Raw genomic sequence first — 22,122 nt, forward strand, 5'->3', positions numbered from 1 at the left:
CCAGGACTGTCTCCCCCCACAGTTTGCTTGGGGGTGTGTTTCACTGCCTCAGGTACAGAGCTCAGGGCGGCAGGCTGTTCTGATGCTGCTGCAAGCTGTCCCAGGAGGAAAAAAGCAGGATCCCCCCAGGAGCTGTACTAGGGTAACCTTGGGGGCTCTGCTCCCCAGTCTGTGTGTGTTCTCAGAGCCTAGTAACAAATGAGCTGTTGCTCTGGCCTTCAGACTTGGGTCATCAGTGGGCCTCTTTGCCTTAACCAGGAAGAGGGGTCAAGGAGAGGGCTGAATGGCCTGCCCTGGGGGTGGTACAATGTCTTTCTCTCTATAAAGTAAATAGGCCAGGTTCCAGGACCCGGGTCCCAGACCTTGTATCTCCAAGAGGTGCCTCCAGCTCCAAGCCAGCTTGCATGTGACCACCAGCTTCCATCCTGTGGCAGGACTGCCCATTGCCTTTCTTCCTTTTTGAGAGCTAGGTTCCCCTCTGTGGAGACAGAAGTGGGGTGGGGGCGGGGCAGGACTACTGGGTGACTTTCTTGCTGCTCTGGTGAATGAGCTAATAAGCTAGTGGTTGGTTCAGGGGTGGACCTGCCACGACACCTTGCCCTAGAGACATGGAGGCTGAGGTGGGCTAAGAGGAGGCTTGGCCTTCCTCCCCAAGGCTTTGTATTTGGGGACAGAGATGGATAACTGGGAAGACAATGGGGGCTGGCTGGTCCTTGGAGGAAAAGACAAGCTGACTTAGTGTTGACTTTGGCCACTAAAGACACTGGACTGAGAGAGTTCCAGGACTAGTAAGGGATGGCAGTAGAAAAAGAGGTCCCCCAAGCTGTAGATTTGTGGCCCTGGAACTTGTGGCTGAAGTCAGATGTGGGTGGTGGACCAGAGATCACCACCAACCCACTTCTAGGGACCTTTCCCAGTTATCACTCAGCACCACCTTAGGTTCATCCCAGCTATGGGCTCAGAGCAGGAGAGTGATAAGGAGGCCTAACAGCTGCACGCCCCACAGTGAGAGAAGGGGCTGTTGCTCAGATATACTGACTACAGGATGGGAAAACAACAGGCCCCTGACTCCCTCTTTTAAAGTGATGAGGTATGAATTTTTACCTTTATAAAGTGGTTTAAGAGCTTTAGAAAGATGTTAAATGAGTTGGGGAGCCTTATACTGTGTTTATTTCCCTTGTTTCAGATTTACATATTGTTTCTAAGGGAAAGGTGTCATTTTGCAGGATAGGGCTCAATTTGTGATAGGGAAAACTCAGTGTTGATTTAAAAAGTGTAGTTTTTAATCAGAAAGACACTTGCTAGAGCACACGGGCAGCCAGTGGTTTTTGGTCAGCCCCTGTGGGTGTCTTAGAGCTCCTTGTAGTAGGGTTTTTCCTGGAAGACGGTGTCCATCCTGGACTACAGTGAGAAGCATCCTCCAAGCTCTGAGGAGGGTCTCTGGTGATGTTGAGGGTTCTGATGTTATAAATTGAGACCTGGGTAAGGACAGTAAAGTGAAGCCACTTGGTCTTAGCAGCAGCCATATCAGATCTGGCTGTCCTTGAGGGAAGGGAAATCTAACCCTGGTTCAGCCTGTTTTCAAATTTCTATCCTTTTACTTTCCTGCTCCCTCCTCCTCCAACCCCTAATTTACAGACAAAGTGGTTTGGGTTTTTTTTTTTTTTTCAGGAACATTCCTTTTAAGGGGTGTATACTCTGACTTGGCAACAAACCCTTAGCTCCCTTTGTGGCAACACCTGGCTAAGGAGGGAGCATCCGAGGTGTTTCTGATGTCCTGAGCAGAAAGAAATTCAGCCTCTCTAGCCAGGTCTTTGGCTTTTCTCCACCACCACCTCTCAGAAAGCAGAGGTTTTGTATTTAAAAAGTGAAGTGCAAGCTGATTCCTGGGAAAGGGCTAGGAGGCAGCACTTTTGGTCACAGTTTCCCTTGAGGGGAACTCAGTCACATTGTATATTTGCACACTAGCTGCAGTGTGTGGGAATGTCTGTGTTGGGGAAGTTTTCCTTTCTGGGACTGTAAGAGTGTTTAGATTCAAGTACTGGAGGAGACCCACGGGTTATACTTCTTTATTACGCAATAAAGGAAACTGTAGGATGTAGGTCTCTGTGTGTTCGCTGTCCAGTGCACATCTGCCTCAGACTATGTGCTGTGGGATTCCCCGTGCTGCTGTGATTCAGGGAAAGGAGGTGGTTTTCCCCTTTGCGATTCATATCCATAGGTAGAACTGAGGCTTAATACATTATCTGTCACGTTCCCAGATGAAAAGGAGGGCCTGCTCCCCTCCCTGTGCTCACATCCAACCTGCTGGTGTGGACACCTAAGGCTGTCTTCAGTGTTCCTTTTAACACCAGTTCCCCTGTGTATAAATTGAGTGGGGTTGAGGTCACACAGTGCGATCCCTGCTTCTTCAAGGAATGGTTCTGAAAGGTAACTTCCACTCCTCACGGATGTTGGTGCCTCTGCCTTTGGGGTTGGTAACAGTCCAGTCTGGCAATTTGAGGAGGAACCAAAGTTATTGCCAATTCCTGTTTCCAACCATCCAGCTCCCTGTTATCCTTTATTCTGCCTGGTCCCCAATAGGGAGTGTGATATCCTTTGAGGGCTCTTGGCTCCCAGTGTGGATGGTATTGTAGAAAGACAGCACCTTGAAATTAGGGCAAACAGTCTGGTTGGGCAGAACTTGGATCCTTGGCTTGCTCCTTCCTGCTGCCCCATCCTCTAGAAGAATGATGGCAAAAAAAAAAAAAAAAAAAGGAAGACTTGCTTTGTCAACACCTAACTTAATGTAGGGAGACCTAATAGATCAGGGGGCTCATCAGAGACAGCACTTTCTGCCATTCACTTCAGAATGCCCAGGTTCAGAGCACACTGGATTAGCCATTTCTGACTGCTTCTGCAATTAGACTTGAATGATGAATGCCCTCTGGCTGATTCATTCATTCATTGTTTCTTTTCAGTTTTTGAGAGACACCCTATCACATGAGTTTGTGGAATGGTCTGTTTCCATCAAAAAGGCCACTCACCCTGAGTTTTCATAAGGCCATGATACCAGCCCTGAGGAGCTAGGGATGCCAGCCAAGAAGTAGATTGAAGGGCCACAAAGAGAGGATTCTTCTCTGGACTTCTAAGGGGTGATTCATGCTTCAAGATAAAGTGTGCTTCCTGGGGCTCCATGGTTTCTTTGCTTGCACAGTCAGTGGAGGGACAGGCCCTGGTGCAGCAAGAAGCCCACCTTGTAGACAATAACTGTCCTTCTTTGGAGTAATGACGGGGGCTTATTTTTAGCCCACTGTCAATCCCTATCTTCTTTCCACAGCTGTCCTTGGCCAGACCCCGTTTTAGTCCGTAGGACCCTTTCCATCTCATTCCCAGCCAAAGAGGCCTTTCTAAAGCCAGGAATAAGGCTGCCTGAACATCGGTATTACTTTCATCTACATTCTTAAAACAAATGTGGACAAGAAATATTGTCACCATTGGGCAGCACAAGCTGCGGCTCCAGACTTTTTTTGGTAATTGTGTTTTTGTCTGCCTTAAAACAAGGAGATGACATTTGTATACTGACCTACAGATGCCTTAAAGCTTTCATATAGCCTGCACAGTTTCTAGCACATGGTGAGTGCTTATTAAATCATCAGCTATGGTACTTGAATGTGATTAGATACCTAGATTTCTAGATCACTGGGCAATGATGTAGTTTGTATAGAAGTTGGCTGGCAAAGGCTTCTGGAATCAGGAAATCTAGGATCCCTTCTTGACTCAATTGTGTGACCTTGGTCAGCCCATTTCAGCCCTCTGGACTTAATTCCACAAATGGAGCTTCAGCTGGCTTCACTGGTTATATAGTAATAACAGGGACAGACACCATTATTGAGTACTTACTAATGCCAGGCAAAGGGCTAAGCATTTGACTATGTGCTCCTCTCACAGCAATGAGAAGCTACTACTAATTATTCCCATTTTATAACTGGAAAAACAGGCTGTGAAAGATAAAGTGATTGCACACATCACACAGCTAGCAAGTATACAAACTTGCTTGGGATTTGAACAGAGATCTATTTGACTCTCCTGTGTTCTATAGCCTTGGATCAGGTGATGAAACAAATGTTGGGAAGAAAGTAAAAGTGGAGGTAGTGTTTGTTAAAATAAAAGAAGGAGAGCATATGTGGATTAAACACAACTAGTTAAAAGGAGATGGAAGTCCAGATTCTTATTTGAAACAGCATCCTGACGAAGGTTCAGGAAGGAGAGAGAGGTTGGTACCCTGTACTGGGGAAGTAGACCAGATGGCCTGGGAGTTACTCTAAGGGGAACAGATTTTCTGCTCGGCATTGGAATATATCTCATAAACCCCATTTTGTTTTGATGCTGAAATTTTTCTCTTGTGGAACAGGCTTTCTGGGCCGTGTTTTTCCACAGTAGCTCATCTCTGCAGATTCTTGACTCCAGTTCTCATCCTCCAAACCAGTTTTTGGGCCTTCCTGTGCCCATCATTGTAGTCCAGCTATGGAGGCCTGATTATGACCCTGGGGGTCCAGGTACACTCTGCAAAGTACAGCAAGCATTGGACCATCCTATTCTTCTGAGGAAGTATTTGTGGCCACTGATCACTCCATTCAAAGGGGACCAGCTAGTTCATCGAGGTGATTCTCATCTCTTTCCTCCTTGTTGTTCTGCAGGTGAAATCTGGGGCTCTAATATTCCCAGGTGCTCATGAAGAGCAATGAAGGCCGAGGGTTGCGGGGCCGGTGAGCCGACCCCACTTTGAGAGCCGGCATGGTGGTATGTCCGGGGGCACTGAGATGGGGGTTGGGGGCCTGGGCTCTGCTCAGTGGCTCTGGGCACATGACAGGAGTCCTTTGGCCTTCAGTTTGGTTATCTGTACAATTGGAATGTTGAAGAGAGATTCTCCAACCTCTTCCAGCAATGCTGCTGGTTGATCCAGTACAATCTGGATAATTCAGTCCTTTCTCAGGTAATAACTCAGCTAGTCTGGAATCGTAAGAAGTCAGAGCTGGGAAAGCAGAGGTGGGGTTGAAGAAGAAAGCAGCCAATTGGAAGTTACAGCACAAAGTCAGAGCTAGAGAAAGTCCCTCCTTGTGAAGGGGACTGGGTTAGGGCATTCCTCCTTTGGTTGTTTAAATGGGACAGCTGAGAGCTGGCCTCTGTTCACCCTTGTACTCACTGCCCCCTGAATCACAGGGAGCACCTCTTATATCTTAAAACTTAAACTTCACACCCTCCTGTCCTCGAGTGAAGGCAGAAGGGAAGTTGTGTATCGCTGTATGTTTCACCTTCTGCACTTGGATTGGGCAGCCTCATGGGCCTGGTTCAGCCCAGGATGCCCCCCAGGGCTCCAGGACTGGGGGATGTGGGTCCAGGTGACTCGGTGAGAACCTGTCCTCTCTGCTGCCCTTGCTCCCCTTCAGAGAGCAAGACCGTATCACAGGCTCAGCCGGGGAACACAGGGAGCCGCAGCTTTTCTGTTCATGGAATCGGGCCATGTAATTTTCCTTTGAACAAAGCCACTTGTCCGAGGTCCCTTGGCTTCTGCTCTCCATCGATACATCTTCATTTCCATTTCTTCATATTCAAGGTTGGGGAGCAAATGAGTTCCCACCAAACCTACCAACTGATCTGTTCTGCCCCTGCCTGCTTTACTCTTCTCCTTAGTTCCTTGTTGCTCTATACCAGTTATTTCTAATGTGGTTACCATGCCTCTGGGAATATGAGAGATGATTTTTAGTTGGTTTAGGGACTAACATTTCATTTTAATAGCTCTGTTTCTAATGAGTGTAAACAAACATGACTCATTGGGATGTTGTCATAAAGCAACTTAATTCTGTCTCCCACTGTCCCTTTATGTTTATTCAGTGAGATTGATTCTTTTCCTGCCCTGGGATGAAAACTCAGTCAGACCCCATAACTTTTTGGGTTATTCTTAGGCCTGTGGCCTCTTTAAGTTACAAACATAGTCTCAGTTTAGTATATAGTAATCCAGTCTTCTGTCACTGGGCTGGGAGGGGCAGAGAGGGCTCACTTGACCCACACTGTTGTCTGCTCCTTTCCAGCTTCCGGGCCTGGCAGGTATTTAATGCTATTCTCTCTCCTGTGGCCATGTTCTGGGGTTTCTCAGAGACTCCTCCCCCTCCAGTTGCTGGGATCATTCACTTCCCTTGTCTTGGAAAGAGAAAATTTTTCTCTCTTCCAGGTTATTGTTCTTTCCTCAGCCCCTAAAATCCAATGATTCACCTCCAGCCTCTTTTGGCTAAGGACCTTCAATCTGTCCTAGTGGCCCTCTTGCACAAAATCTCATGGTGGCCCGCCCATGCACGTGGCCCACATTAGCCCAAGGAAGCAACACCCATCCTCTGGTGCAGTGAACCTGGGAATACAGGCCAGCCCCCCAGCTCAGCTGTCTCCCTTAGCTCCTCCAATAGCAGATGGCCAGCCTGTCATCTGCTGGTCATCAGAGGGTCAGGTCATCACCACCTGAGATATGTCAGTCCATCCTGTCCTCCCAGATGCAGGGTTGGCCATCAAATTTCCTGAGTGGTATTGATGAAGGCCCTCTCACCAGCTGGGGAGTATCAGATCTGTTACACTCCGTGCCTCAATTAAGACTTTTGATTTAACCTCTCGTTATAGGTTTATCCTCAAAACTATAGTTTCATGAATACTATTGCTTAGAATAAGACTACAGTACATGCTTAACTAAAAATTTAACCTAAGTAGAAAAGGTTAAAAACAAGTAGCATTTACTGAGCACTTAAAATGCCTGATACTATTTTAGTACAGTAAAAATGCTCTTTCATTTAATTCTCACAAGGGAGATACTTGTATTATCTCTATTTTACAAATGAGTAAACTGAGGCAAAGAAAGGTTGAGCAGCTTGTCCAAGGTCACACAGTTGGCATCAGAGCGCAGATTCAGAGGGAAAGAATCTGACCCCAGGGTGTGCTCTTTTAAACCACTACACTGTCCCTTCCCACAAGAGCTGTGGGCAGCCTTGACAAGTCTTCAACGTGGAATGCAAATAATTGGGAAATGCTGCTTTAGGGCGTAAGTGAGGTTCTTCACTCTGCCTTCAGCTCTGCATGCTTTGACTTTACCTGCTTTCCCAACAACTTCTGTGACCTAATCCACATGCATGGCTAAGCTGCCACGCACACACCTGCCCCATACTTAGATCATTTTCCTTTCCAGAGGGCCCCCTCTGCTTTGCTGCCTTCCGAGATTGAAGTCCTTTTCAAAGTCAGAGCCCATCTTTGCTGCAAAAATGTATTTGACCAAATATGTTTTAGTCAGGATCTTTTACTCTTCTTGTAACTTCACAGTGAAATTGGCAATTATTATGTGCTTTTATGCAAAAAGCAGTGAAGGGCAACTAGCAAATCCAGATTCTGATCCCTCAGTGCCACTAACTGCCTGTTGCAAACTTATGTAAGACCTTCGACCACTCTTAACCTTGGTTTCATAATCTTTAACATATGGGTGTGGGTTAGTTCCCTTCATTTTGCAATATTCTATGATTAATGTTTTCCTCCTTGTCCCCACTAACTTTTAAGTTCTTGAGGGCTGGATCTGTGTCTTTTATCTCTTCGTACATCTAGGACTCTGCACAGGGTTTCACATGTAGAAGGTGTTTAATACTATTACTTGTTTGGCTGGTGGGAAATGCTGCTGTAAGTCTGCTCTGGGCTTAACTGAATTTTAGAAATCACCTTTTTTCTGGAGGATCAGCAATGAGGACCTTGTAGTTCTCTTTCCTGCCTAAGTTTATAACAAAAGTTTTGGGTCCAGTCTGCCACCTTTTCTCTATTAGAAACCTACTGTAATGCTAATAAGACCCACACTCCTTTATTGATAGTTTCAAAATTCAAAACATTCTAAAACCAGAAGTTTTTCTTTAACTTGTGTGATGGCAAACCGTGACCTGGGCTACCATGAGACCATTGGCCATGGACCTACCCCACTGAATGTGAATATTCATAGATCTGGCTCAGAAATGTTAGGTATTTGAATGGGGGTGCTGAGCCAGACCCTGCTCTGGGAATTATGTCATCTGTGGGATGTGCTGTACATGACCTTCTTAAAGATCTAAAAAATTCTGAGCGCCAAGGGTTTTGAATGGGGGACCATGGGGATGCATGGTGCTTTTCCACAGAGGTGCTGCTGGCACCAGGGGTGGGACAGGTCTTAAGCAGGACTCCTCCAACATCACTGAACCCATGTGACCCTGCCTCACAGTGCCATAGTTTACCAATTTGATTTTTTAAAATATAGCACTGCAGTATCATTTATCTTGATTCTTAAGTTTTTTTTTTTTGGTATCTCCTTAAACTTAAAAAAAAAGGCCCAAGAAGAATGCCTCTCCCACCTCATCCTAATCCTGGCTCTGTATGATTACTAAGCCTGGAAGGCTTTTCCTCTTTCCACTGCTGAGTCTCTAGAATGAACTGGTGTGTCCTTGGGGTGATGTGTCCCTCTGGATGTATGCATTTCAGTTGAACACGGGGGAGGCCCTGTTGGGTCCTTTGCCAACTCAGCTCCCCAGAGAGACTTGTAAGCCAGTTCCTGGACACGCTTCCTACATCTGCATGTTTCTTTGAGGCACAAGTGAGCCTGGTTCCCCTTCTCCCATCGGGGAAGTGATGTGGTGATGCATCAGAGAGCCAATCGGCTTGTCAGTCCCTACAGCTGATTTGCCTTGAGGTTAAAACATTTTTTAAAAATATACAAATGCTCCTGCAAAAACATGGAAACAATAGAAAAATGTACAATGATGGAATCTAAAGTGTTCTATTGTGTTTTATTCATTTTTTTAGAAGGATACAGAGTCGATAAGTTTGCAAATGTCAGTGGAAGAGCCAGGCTTAGAAAGCCGTGTTTCTGGATGTTAGCATTCCAAGCAGGCAGCCTGCTCCCTTCTTTCCTCTGCAGTCCCCAAAGGTTGGAGAGGACACATGAATCAGTTACCCTTTGAACTGAAGGACACTTTTTTACCCTTTGTCCCTATTTGGCAATAATGGGCATGCCTAAGGGAATTTAGGCCATCTTTTCCCCCACCACTAAATAACCAGCCTCTCTCAGAATCTGAGCTCTAAGTATTTCCGACCTGCCTTTTTAAACCTAATCAAGGCCCTTTGAGATCATTTTTCTACCCCTATTCCTGTCCATGATTCTTTTGATATAGAATTTTCCATAAATATCCTTAAGCATCCTCTTACATACTATTTATTCATCTTCTCATCCATTAAGAAGATATTACCCCAGACCAATCCCAGCACCTATTTTTTTGACTTCTTCTAGACCCCTTTTCCTCTAGACATTGAACTATTTATCATTTCCCTGGCCCCTACGGATGACTCGTCATCTTCCATGTGTTGTCATTATGCTGGAAAATGCTGAGATATAGTATAATTTAAATTAATCATGGAAATGAAATTTCCCAAAGGTGCCCCACTGAAGTTTTTTTAAGCTCCATAGGTTGACCACATTGTCTGTGTTCCCATCATTCAGGAGCTTCATGTTGATAGCTGGAAAAGTCCATTGAATTTATTCTGTGGGATTGATCATTTGAAGCCATGCTAGTTTTTGTTCACCCCTTCCTTCCCCTCGGCACTGCAGTTTCCCTTTTGTCTAGAGGCACACAGTCTGGCATGGTGCTCCTTTTCTATTTAGCAAATATTGGTAAAATTCATAGATAATACGACCTACCTGTATACATAAGTTTTTAAAAGTCAATATAATGCCTAAATTGTTATTTAAAGAGAAATGAAGGAAAAGTTAGTTATAATACACAATCATATATTCTAATATGCCATTGCTTGGGCACGACTACATGGAAAACAGAAGGAAGGAGTCAGATGCTTGAGCCTGTACCTAGAATCACTGAGAGAGTAACAGCCACAAATACCCACAGATACAGGTGTGTTGTGTGGGTGACTTGAACACCAGGAGAGGTGCTGCTGAGGTTGACGTGATTTTCCCAAACGGTGAACCACTCTTAGTACTAAGTTTCAAAGAACATAAAGTACAGCATCCCCTCAATTTGTACTCTAATGGCATTCCTGGGCAATTATGTTAAAACCAGGCAAACATCCTCTGTATTTATTTCAGAAAGGGAGTTTGGTTCTAGAAGCAGATAATTCTAAGTGGGCTTTTAACTTCTGTGAATGTCCAGTGGAACATTCTAAAGCCACATGGGAGAGTCCTTTTGGGGGCTGTTGTGGGATTGCAGGGTGTCCGGCATTCTAGGGCCATGCTGCTAAATGTCTATAACACGTCCCACCTGCTGTGATGCTGAGAGAGGGTCTCCCTATTCCAGGGGTGGCCTCACTGAGCACGACTGGTCTGGAACAAGGAGCAGGACCAGGAACTGGGAGACTTGGATTTTAGGTCTGGACTGTAGGACCTCAGTGCTTGGCTGACCTTGACTCCAGATGCCTGGGTCTCCTCTCTGTAAAGGGGCTTATGGTGACACATGTGTCCTGCTGGCCTTTGGGATTGTGGCTCCTTGTGCTTTCCTCCACAAGCTCTGGATAGCCCAGAGTAGCCATGTGTGCCCCATGACACATGTCCCATTCCCGAGCTCTCTCTTGCTATGGCTTTCTCTCAGCATTTCCACATCCTTGGGTCTCTCACATCTAGGAAAGAATGAAGGAGGGAGAGAGGACTCCCCCTTATCTCTGCTTCTCCAGCAGCTTTCCCCTCTTCTTTCCTTCACAAGCAAACTTCTCAGAAGAGTCACCCACACACACTCTCTCAGTCACCTCCCTCTGCAGCCCCTCCATCTTAGATGGTCCCCAGTGACTCTGCTGCTAAATCTCTGCAGCCCCTGTCTGACTTGCCTCTGTAGTTGACCGTGGTCCCTGACACTCTCCGGCCCCCACTTCCTGACAGGGTCCTTTCCTGGGTGTCCTCCCTGGCCCTTCCTCAGACCCCTTCACAGCACCTGGTCCTCTGCCAGCCTCAGAAGGCTCCCATCACACCTCCCCAGCATGCTCCTCCTCTGCACTGCTCCATCCAGCTGGGGCCCCAGACCTGCCTCCAGACTGATTCCTGTGGGCCGCTCACACTTGGAGCATCTGACGCACAGTTCATCGTGGGTCACCTGGACACACACCTCTTCCTGTATCCGCTTTCTCAGGGAATGACATCACCACTGCTCAAGTCAGAGAAGTCCGTGCATCATACCCAGCTCCTCCCTCCCTCTCTCACCCTCTCCCAGTAACTCTCTCACAAAGTCCTGGTGGTCCTGCTTTCATAACAACTTTGGAGTCCTCTCTGATTGGAGTTAGCAGCTTGACCCTGGTCAGCATTCAGGACTGCAACCTCTACCTACTGTTCCAGCTGGATTAAGATCTTCAGAGGCCCTCAGCACTGACGGGCTCAGGATCCCATGGGTAGAGAAAAAATTAATTAATATAATTCTAAGTTATAATATAGAGTTGCATTTTTAGAAGTGACATATTTTTGTGCACTGAAGCCACAACAGTTTCTTTTTCATTCTCTCTCACTTTCTTTTCTTTTCTTTAACTTTCTTTGGTGCCCCATCATGGCTGATACTCTAAGCATGTACCCTAAGCATGTGTCTAACAGGCCAGCCAGGCAATCCAGGACCTTGTAGAAAGTCAGCCTCCTGTGGCCCAGGCTTGGATCTTTGCCCCTGTGGTCTTTGCGTGTACCTCGTGGCGTGACATAGATTCTAAGCGTTTAACGAACAAGTGAATGAATGCATGAGTAATGAAATGAATTTGAAAGGGCTCATTGAAGCAAAAAGCACTCTAAGGATATAAGTAGTTATTATTAGTTTTCTAGTGTTTGATGTTACAGTAGAATTTCCAAGATTTTATATTTCCAATGTGTTAAAAACAACCAGCCCCTCTGTAGTACTGTAGCTTTAATTCTCCAACCTACTTAGTATTGAGTAGTCTGCGTATGAAAGATGCATATAAGGATTTCTGAAATAAATAAAATGAATTTGTACAATATGATGGTTTGCTCAATTCCCTTTAGCCTGCGGTGAGGCTGCTGAAGGAGACTGTCAGCTGTCTGGCTGTGCCTTATTGCAAGCTACCACACCCAGCTATGGTATGGTAGGCAGCTGGGAGGGAGACGGTGCCTGGGTGTGTGTGCTGGGGAGTGGTTTACCTTGGAGTCAGGTGGCAGTGGTGGCGGTGGGTGTAAGAAATGGGTCATCCACCCAAGGAAGCCTGCATGAGCTCTCAGAAGGTAGGAAGGTGGCTTAAAAGGCGACAGTCAGGCGGTATGAATAAGACTAGGCACAAAATGTTTTTGGTGGAAGTGAAATACCATATAACACCCAGAAGGCTGTGGTTTAACGAATATAACGTGACTCATTATTATGGACTTATGAACAAAACAGGTGGCAAAGCCACTCCACAAAATATGAACTACGTGTAGGAATAGACCCAAAAGGTTTATCCATCCTGTCATCTGGCATTAATACGGAGGCCTCTGAGAAGATTTCTGACCTGGGGAGGAGGAAGGAGTAAATCAATGGGGAAGTAAGGAAAGGGGAGAGCCAAACCGGGAGAGGAAATGTGTCCATGAGGGGCATTTTGGTGAGCCAGAATTTTTGTGCCCAGTGTAGACATATGCTGACCAGTGTCCTTCCGGACTCACCCGCCGTGTCTGCTCCACCTCTGACCCACCCTGTCTGATGGAAGGGGCCCTTTGTTGTTTTTCTCCACATTTACAATTTGGAAGGAATTTCAAACTTACAGAAAATTTTACCAGAATACTACAAAATACCCACATACTCTTTATCCAGATTCATTCTTTTTAACATTTTGCTTCATTTGCGTTATTATGTTCTCTCTCTCAATCTTTTTCTGAACCATTTAAGAGTAAGTTGCCTACATCATCGCCCTTTATCTCTAAATATATCTGTGTGGATTTCCTAAGAATGAGGGCACCGTTTGTATAAGCTTCCATACACTGAGCATCGATCCGGAACTTTATCTCATCTGTGGCTGTATCTCGGTTTCGTCAATGGGCCCAGTACTGTCCTCCACAGCATCCTCCCTGTCCGGGACAGGGCCCAGCGTGGGCACCCAGGTTGTGCTTCACTGTCACGCGCCTTCTCCTTGCGTCTCGAACAGCTCCTCAGCCTTTCATTGTCTTCTGTGACATTGACATTTTTGGAAAATAGAGCCTCCTCCTCCCCTTTTTAAAAAAAGAGAATGTTTTTCTCTTTGTGTTTGTCAGGTGTTGCCTCATGTCTGGACTCCAGGTTGTACATTTCCAGCTGGGATATACATGAGTAATGCTGTGCCCTGCTCAATGTATGACATCCAGAGACACTGGGTGTCCATTTGCCCCTGGTGTGTGATGTGAAGGTTGACCCCTTGGTTGAGGTGTTGTCCAGTTTCCTCCCTGTGCATTCACTCATTTTCCCTTGCTCCTAATAAGCAGCCTGTGGGGAGACACCTTAAGCCTGTATAAATATTCTGCTCCTCATCAACATTTTGCCCTTTGGTTTGCCAGCCTTTCTTAGTAGGCTTACAGGTATTTCTGGATCCCAAGCAAGGAGTGGGAGGTCAAAGCTGTTTGGGGCTAGGTGACCCTTTCCCTGGGGCCTCACCCATGTGCTGTGCTGGGTCCAGCCCTGTTGAGTGACTACATTTCCACAAGAGCTTTTCTCTTCCTCCTCCTACCAGGAACAGAAGCCCATTTGTCATCCACTCAATGACATATAAGAATGTTCTTGCGAAAGCTTCTCAGTTTTACTTAGGCATATGAATGGGGTATAAAAAGAAGGCTAGTGTCATCTCAGTGTCTTTAAGGAGACTACACAGAGTTGGGGAGACAAGACTTGGACTCACTGAAAGGTAAAGGGCATGTAACTTGTTAGTACTGTGACCCCACAGGACATCTCAACCAGAGCTGCCCCATGACACTGGGGAATTAGGTGCCTTGGCAGTTTGGGGGAGGAGGAATGGGGTGGGTCACATAGGATGCAGGGGCATTTCTTTAATGGCAATAACCTTTGAGTGGGCATTGGAGGAAGAACAGGCAAATACAGATAAACAGAGAGGAGAGAATGGCATTCTAGGAAGGGAACTGTGCTGGCGCAGACCCAGAGATAGGAGCGTGGATGGTGTGGTCAGGGGACCGCAGGTCATACAACAGCCTGGACAGGGCCCACAGTGATTGCAGAGGGCAGTATCTACCTGCTTATGCTTTTCAAAGTAACTACTTTATAACCAAATATTATTGAGCACCTATCTCAACCAGGCATTAAAAAAAAATAACTTCTCTGATTCTATAAACAAAAATGTTCACTGTAGGAAGTTTAGAAAAATAGAAATAAATAAAGAAAAATTTTAACAAAGTCACTTTAATCTTTCATCCAGAGATAACCGGTTAATTCTGGTGTATTTCCTTCATTTCTAAAATCTTTAACTTCTGGTTAGTCTTGTTTTGCTTCATGGATTCAGTAGCCCCTCTTACCCCTCAGAGGATATTAATTGTCCTTTTTAAAACATTTCAGTCTGTCGACATTTTCATTTTGCTTTTTAGCTAGAATTTTTATTCCAAATTTGGTGCTTCTGTGATGGTTTTCGTTTTTGTCAAATGTTTGTTGAGTCTTGGTGTTGTGTTTCACTCTTTGCATCTTGAGGTTTTTCCCATCACCTCTCTGTGAACCCCGATTCTCTGCTCCAGAGTCAGCCACTGCTGGTTGTGGCTGGGGACTGGCAGGAGCTGTCTAGGTGTCCCCTGTGCCTCCCTCCCACAGTGTCCAGGGCACAAGCATGGGGGGAGAGCCGGGGCAGGGGCCCTCTTGCCCAGTTGCTCCAAATCTAATCATCAACCAACCAGGGCCTCTCCTGGGCCCTCGATCTGTTGGCTCCTCTTGGAGCCCCGGAGCCACTGCTCTGACTGAACATAGGAACCTCAACCACACTGCTTGGGTTCAAAACCCAGCCCTGGCACTTAGGGCCTTGGGAAAGCTATGTAACTCTGGGTCTTATTTCTGAATTTGGGAATAATAACAGTCTTTATCTTAAAAGATTTTTCTGAAGGTTAAATGAGATGATATATGCTAATGTTCTTAGAGCAGTGTGCTGGCATAAATATGTGCTCTATGAGTATCAGTTATTATTATTTTTATTATTATTAATGGCTTTATTTTGGGGGATTGTGATTTCCCCATTAGTTCATTCCCCTTTGCCTCCTATCTTCAGGGAGTTCATATAATTCCTTCTTGTTTTCTGGTGGTGTAATATATTCTTCTTCCCAGAAAATGTCCTTTCCATCATTTTCTAGAGTCTTGGGGGAGGCAGGCACATGCCCTTCACCTGCCATCTTTATACAATCATGCAATTCTTTCAAGTTCTTTTTCTTTGAGTATGTGCGAGTTTGTCATTGTATCTGTAATACATACATCAGGACATCCATTGTCACGAGCACTGGCTCATCCAAGAGCATGGCCCAGGGCAGGACTCACCTCCTGGCCTGGGTTACGGGATGCTGACTCTGTCCCATGGAGGGCTGGGAGGGGATGAGTCTTCTGAGCCTTCCTCAGGCAGGATTGAGGCTGTCCTAATGAATATAATGCGTCCTCTGTTTCCTCTGTCAAAAGGAATGTTAATTATTTTCAGCAGTCTAATTACGCGGCTAATGAGAGACTGACTGAGATAACATTCCCTTTAATTACTCTTGCCTAAGTGCTGTTTGGAGCCTTATTTTGAGGATGCTGCAAGTCTCAGTCCTTTCACAGTAGACGGAGCTGTCCAGCAGAGGCTGAGTGAGGGGTCAGGGTTGCTGGCCTGGAAGGCACTTGGTCAAAGTGCCTGGCTGCAGTCAGTGCCCGGCCCAGTGTATGCTCACCTTTCCTCTGAGCCATTACTTTAAGGAAGCGGACAGTCGGATTGGGTCCCAGGTAGAGCAAACAGCAGCCATCACAGCTCCCCCAGAACAGCTCATTCTTCAGTACCTGCCCTGCAGGCTCCTCTTGGCCAGGGCCCCTCCCTCTCCGAAGACCTGTTACCCTGCCTTTCGCCCCATTCAACACTTGGATATCAAATCCCTACTGTATAACAAGTTTTATCCAGGACATGGAATGCAAAGATAAGGAATTCATAGTCCAGATAACTTTCTAAAACAGAACTTTGATCATGTCCCTCCCTCTTTGCCCAGGAGAAATGCCACGTCTGTGTCTGACCCCTGCCACTGTACCAGGTTTATCTTCTGTACTGTGGCCTTTCTGTGGGTCTGATGTGGTGTCTTTCAATAACTAGGCCTTTGTGGCTGCTCGGCAGACCCTTGGAGGTAGCTCTCCCACACCGCTGGGTGGACTCAAGTAGGCTGGAAGGGGCGGCTCCCATGAGTTTGTCTGTTTTGAGAACCTATTGTCAACTGTAGGTGGCCCATTGCTGTAGATAAATTTCTGTCCATACATCCCCATCTCTCATGAGTGGTGTATGAAGAAAAGGTGGTGGTAAAAACCTCAGCCCTCCCATTTTCTAGCTGTCATTTAACTTCTTTGAGCTTCTATGGCTTCCTAGGAAATCATAGTTAATGCCTGCCTCACAGGTTTGTGGAGGGGACTGATGAGATGGCCTGTGTGGAAGCATGTGGCACATGGGAGGTGCCCAATAAGTGGTGTGGGGTTTTTAACATGCCATTCAGCCCCCTAGACTGAGTTGTAGCCAGAGCCCCAGGGACTGGCCTCATTTGCCCATAACCAGGGCCCTCTCCTGGCCTCTTGGATATAAGTCACTCTCCAGACAGTGGACAGTGACTTGCATGGAACAAGTCTCACCCTCCCCCATCTCACAGTGGCAGCTTTGGTTAACCAGGCCTGAGCCTCAGGAAGAGAAGGAGGGCAGGGAGTCTGTTCCAAGAGCAAGGCAATGGAGCTCAGCGTTAGGTGTGTGCATTTGGCAACCTTCTGGTCACCCTTGATAAGTGCTGGAGCAGTGCTCTCCAATAGGATTTTCTGCAGTAATGGAAGTGTTCTTTATCTGCACTCTCCAATATGGCAGACACTGGCCACATGTAGCTATTACACACTTGAAATGTGGTTAGTGCAATGGGGGAACTGACTTTTTTATATGATTCATTTTTAATTGATTAAAATCTAAGTTTATATCCCATGGCTAGCAGACTGAATGGTGCAGTTCTAGAGTCTGTAGAAAAATAATTTGTGTACTACCTGCTCTTAACTTGTGCCTTGCCTCTAGGTTACTAGTTTTCACATGTTTGTTTGCAGAAGGCCGTCAAGGTGTGCTGGGTTGCTGGCAAGGGTCAAGTGAGTCAAGGGGAAGTGACAAGTCTGGGCAGTGACTGGTAGGGTGATTTGGAGCCCCCGAAACCATAGGTATCCTGCTGAGACTGACCCACCTTACTGGGCATCTGACCTGTCTTATTCTCAGTTCTGCCCCTCCTGTCTGCAGGGCGGTGTCACAGGTGTTCACAGCAGCAGAGGGAGGCAGGTGATGCTCAGATACGTGATTCTCATGTCAGTGAGGAATGTTCGAGATGGGGGAATATAACCTGTGTTAGTCAGGACTTTCTTGATTCCAAGGAACAGAAAACCCAACAAACTAGCTGGAATAAAAAGGAACAGTTTCTTCCGTGTTAAAGTGAAACACCCAGGCTAGAGAGGGCCTGGTAGAGTTAGTTACTAATTCTTCTAATCAGAAGTAGATGGGAATTCCAGGCTATCAGTCAAAAGATTTCACTTTCCCTTTGTTCATTAATAAATGTATTGCTAAACAATTGACTAGGATCCATAGTTTCCAATCTCTGCTTGCAGGGGCATCTTCTGTTGGCTGACAAGTTCATTTGAAAACTGGGGGCTTTGCCCTGGTGCAGCTGGCACTGTGGGGACCACCAGATGACTTCTGCAATAAGGGGCAAGGAGTGTTTGACCCCTTACTTACAGTGACTTTAGCCGCTCTGGACTTGCTGTTTCTCAGACTTGTGCAGCTTGCTCAGGGTCTTTTCGCTTACTCTCTCTCGGCCTGGAATGCTTATTCCAAAACTCTTTGCAAGGCTTCTTCGCATCCTTCTGATCTATGCCCAAACGCTACCTCCTTAGAGAAATTTAAGACTTAGCCCTCCAGCATCCAGCTTCTTTCTGTCCCCCAGCAGGCCTCTCCCCTTCTTCATGGCCCAATACAGAGGGAACAGTATGCGTTGGCTGACTTACTTATTGTCTGTCTCCCCACAGAGCTGTGAGCTCCAAGGGGGCAGGGACATTGTCTTGTTCACGCCTATTACAGTGCCTGGCCTTCAGCAGGTACTCAGTATAATATTTGTTCACTGCTGGAATATAACATCTCAAATAAACAAACCAGCCTCCACAGGACTTCTTGGACGAGGTCCTCTGGCTGTTTAGAAGTCTCTGAGCTGGCGTGGCTGTAGAAAACTGTGAAAAGTAGGGCACTGGGTGTCAAGCTGTTAAGGCTGTCCAGGCTTGTCCTCTGAAAGACCTACTGGGCTACTTCCTGCTTCCACTGGTGAGGCAGGAAGTAAAAAGGGCAGGGTCCCCACTGCTCAAGAGGCGTGGCGTGATGGAGTAACCTGTGGAGCACCTAGGACGTGGGCAGTAATAGAACTGGGAGAAATAAATTCCTGGTCACTTTGTCAGTGAGTCTGTGAGGTCACTGTCCGTCTCTTTCCAGTTGACAGGAGGAGCCTTTCTGATCTCCTGTGAGGGGGATTCTAGGGCCCCTCAGCTGCTGCCTGATGGGATCTGCACAGGGGATTATTGATGAAGGGGAGGTGAGGCAGCTCTCCACAGCAACACATGCCTTGCTCCGGGACAGCGGCCAAGCAGCTAATTAGGGAGCCCAGCAGCTGTCCAGCCTTTCAGGCAGCGAGCAGCAGCTACCCAATGCCAGGGGGTGCGATGGGGGGAAAGGAAAGGGGCATGGTGTCAGAGACCACCCTGTACAGTGTAGGGGGTGGGCGATCAGGGTTTGTTCAGAGGGGGACATTGGGAGGCGCATCTAAGGCAGAGTGGCCTGGATGGGGAAGAGGAAGGGGAGAGAGAGGTTATGGAACAGGGTAGCCTGCAGGTGAGACAGAAGACAGAGTGGTGAGATGTCTGGCAGGCAGAAAAGCCAGATTCCAAGCCCAGAGGGAGTGGAAGGAGAGTGCCAGGCAGAGTGCAGGGTCCATTCCCCACCCCTACCCACTTTCCCGATGCCAGTCAGACCCAAGAGCCTGGGAGCCCTTGTTCTCTAGGGAGAGCTGACCAGACCCAGCCCGTGGGGAGGTTTGGAATTCCAATCACATTTATACTGGAGCTGGTCACTCCTTGGTTTGGTTGTTGTGAAATCCACTCGTGTTCAGGGCAGGTTTTACTACAGGACAAGTGAAAGCTATTGTTCTGGGTCACTTGGGAAGAACCGGGGACTTTGAGTAACCAGAGGGCTCCCCAGTGGGTCTTTGGGACATCTCTTTACTTTGTGGGCACCTGGGGCCGGGGAGATTTTAAGATATTTGGAGAAAAGGAGAGTGGGAGAGAGAAAAGGATAGTGTTTGCTGTCTAGGCTTAGGTTCCGGGCCATGGAGATGGAGGCAGGGAAGGGGGTAGATTTGGCTTTTAGGTTCCGGTCAGAGAAGCAGATATTCAGTCTTGCAAGCCCTGCTTACCCTAAATAGTTATGGGGAGGAGAGAGAATGGTGCAGAGGGAATTTCCTGCCAGCAGCTGCTGGTTAAACCTCTTTGGAAATGAATCCTACGTGCAGGAAAACTGGATGCGCCTTTTGAGAGTGCCAGCACATTGTAGAAATAACAGAATTGGCACTGTTATTCTCTGACCTGAACCCAAGGTTGCCCCTTGCCCACCTAGGAGGCTGCAATTTCTCCCAGGATGCCTGGGATGCTCTTTTCCAGCTTCAGTCCTCCTCATGTGACATGTCTTCTGGGTTGTCCAGACCCAAGGCTCCCCCATGTCTATCTTCAACCCTCAATCCAGATGATGGCTCTTGGAGGTGGAAGAAAAGAGAGGGAGCACCCTCCTTTCTTTCCTTGTCTGCAGAGATAGCCATGACCATTGTAAGCCAGTGCATATGGAGCTTTGTGGGAGAGAGCCCTTCCTTGATGGTGGCCTAAAAATCAGACAACAACGCTGGACATCACTGTTTGCTTAGTAACACTGGATGATGTAATCACCCAAGACTAGCTGGACCCTTTCTCTACCTTGCTTGTCCATCCATCCAACAGAAATTCCATGGTCTCAAGGAATTCATCATGTGGATGGGGAAACAGATGCTTGATTTTCAGATGGGACATTATGTTTTAATAGGAGGATATTCCAAGTCCTGTGGAAACATGAGTGATGGAATAACTAGCTGGTAGCACACAGGAATGTGGAGGGAGCAGAGTCTCAAAGGCAGAGTGGTTGTGGTGGACTGCAGAGGAGGGCTGGAAACTGCATGGTGGTCTCTGTTCCTTCAAGTTCCCGGGAACACTGCGCCATGTTGATGGAGAAGCTGGATGGACCGACTTGGCTGTATGTTTACAAATAAGTGGCTTACAGAGTGGACGAAATAGATTACTCTGAATGAAGGATGCATGCATGTGGTGTATGCTAAGAATGAGAGTTGGATGAAAAGCAGTTTGAGGTCATATTGTATGGGGAGAGAAGAGATTCTGGAGCCTGAAGACCAGGATTTGAATCAAATATGTAGATTTGGCCTAATCTCCTAATATCCTGAAACTCAGTGTCTTAATCTCTAAAAAGGGGGGCGGTGTGTGTGTGTGTGTGTGTGTGTGTGTGATAATTCCTTCTCTTTCTGCAAGAGTCTTGAGAAAATTATGAGAGATGATATACTTGAAAAAACCTAAGTTCTACGTACATGTTAGTAGCTATAAGGACTCCGTACACAATCACAGCCCCCGAGAACTTCTGGCTCAGGTCATGCCGTCCGCAAAGGAGCCTCATGCCCTCTACAAGCTGGGGACCTGCTCTGAGGGCCCAGGGAGTGTTGGAGGGCACTGGAGACAGCATGTACACTTGGAGGCAGAGCTATACCATTACCTCCTTGTCCAGCCCCCACACAGTCCAGGAAGCAGGAGGTGTCCAGCATGAGGCTGGCCCTGGAAGGCAGCTGTTCCAGTGACCATCGCTCCATCTGCCAGGGTAGCACCTCAGCCAGCAACAGGCTCCTGGGGCTTACTGCAGCCACCGGCAGGCAGTGCTGGCAGGATGTGGGCGTTGGTTCCTGTTTCTGTTTTGGTTTTGATTTCTGCTATTGATGTACCTCTTAGGACCCAGGGAAGCAGAAGTGCCGGTGGGTGGACTTGAACTTCCCAGGGTCATGGTGGTGCTGGGAGAGGAGGGGTATCAGACATGCCCCATTAAAGCCCTTTGTTCGTGGTGATAGGTAGGTTCCAGGGTGACCCCTGCCCATTGTCAGGCAGGCTGGGTGGAGGAGGAGGATGGACAGGTGGGGAGGGTTGGGGGCTCCTGTTTATGGAAGGGCTGGGGAGGGACAGGGCAAGGCAGAGCACAGCAGCCCTCTGCACTTCACACCCTCTGTCCTTCACCACTCAGCACTGAGGCCCAGGGAGAGACCCAGGGGTGCACAGCCTCCTTGGCCATAAGCACGTGTGCGTACCATGAATTTCAGGTCCCCAGCCTCTGCCCTTTCACTTCTTCTCAGCTCCTTTGCTGTCTTGCAAATTGTCAGGTTGCTCAGAGGGCCTGTGGGAAAGAGGAGAGGAAGGCGGCCGTGGGCACCAGCCCTGGGTGATGTCTCTGCGGTCCACCCTGCTTGGCTGTCAATGGGGTCTTGGTGCCAACTCCCACCCCTAGTCACATACTGTTCTTGGCTTCTGAGCGGCGCATCTGTCCTTCCACAGAGCCAAGCTAGACCTGAGCTCTGTCCTTGGCCTTATGCAGGTGGTGCTGTATCCCAGGGATTTTCAGGGAAGCTTTAGCACCTCCTTATTAAAACAAAAAATGTTGGAATCTCTATCCAATGGTCAAGGCTTAGGGGTATATTAAAAATATGCATGTGGCAAGGGGCAAATCAGATTAATATCAGCTTGTATTTAGTTACTGATGTTAATAGGAAAAGCCTCAACAATAATGATAAAACAATAGAATGAAATAAATGTTAGGATGGGG

At 47.2% G+C, this 22,122-nt stretch overlaps 1 protein-coding gene across 7 annotated transcripts in view; it reads left to right on the forward strand.

Moving 5' to 3' along the window:
- The window catches only part of TMEM229B (transmembrane protein 229B), a 37,876-nt gene that overhangs the window by 1,429 nt on the left and 14,325 nt on the right, over positions 1-22,122 (forward strand). The window contains exon 1 of one of the 7 annotated variants that reach the window (XM_036905993.2): positions 13,755-13,860. The exons of 4 other annotated variants lie outside the window; for them this stretch is intronic. The gene's annotated coding sequence lies outside the window, so the exon portion shown is untranslated. Of the gene's footprint in view, positions 1-13,754; positions 13,861-19,678; positions 20,503-20,780; positions 21,377-22,122 lie in introns of those variants that run through there. 2 more of the 7 variants (XM_036905999.2, XM_036905997.2) reach the window with 2 other exon arrangements.

This window comes from Manis pentadactyla, chromosome 11, assembly GCF_030020395.1.
Source record: "Manis pentadactyla isolate mManPen7 chromosome 11, mManPen7.hap1, whole genome shotgun sequence".
Classification (NCBI taxonomy): domain Eukaryota; kingdom Metazoa; phylum Chordata; class Mammalia; order Pholidota; family Manidae; genus Manis; species Manis pentadactyla.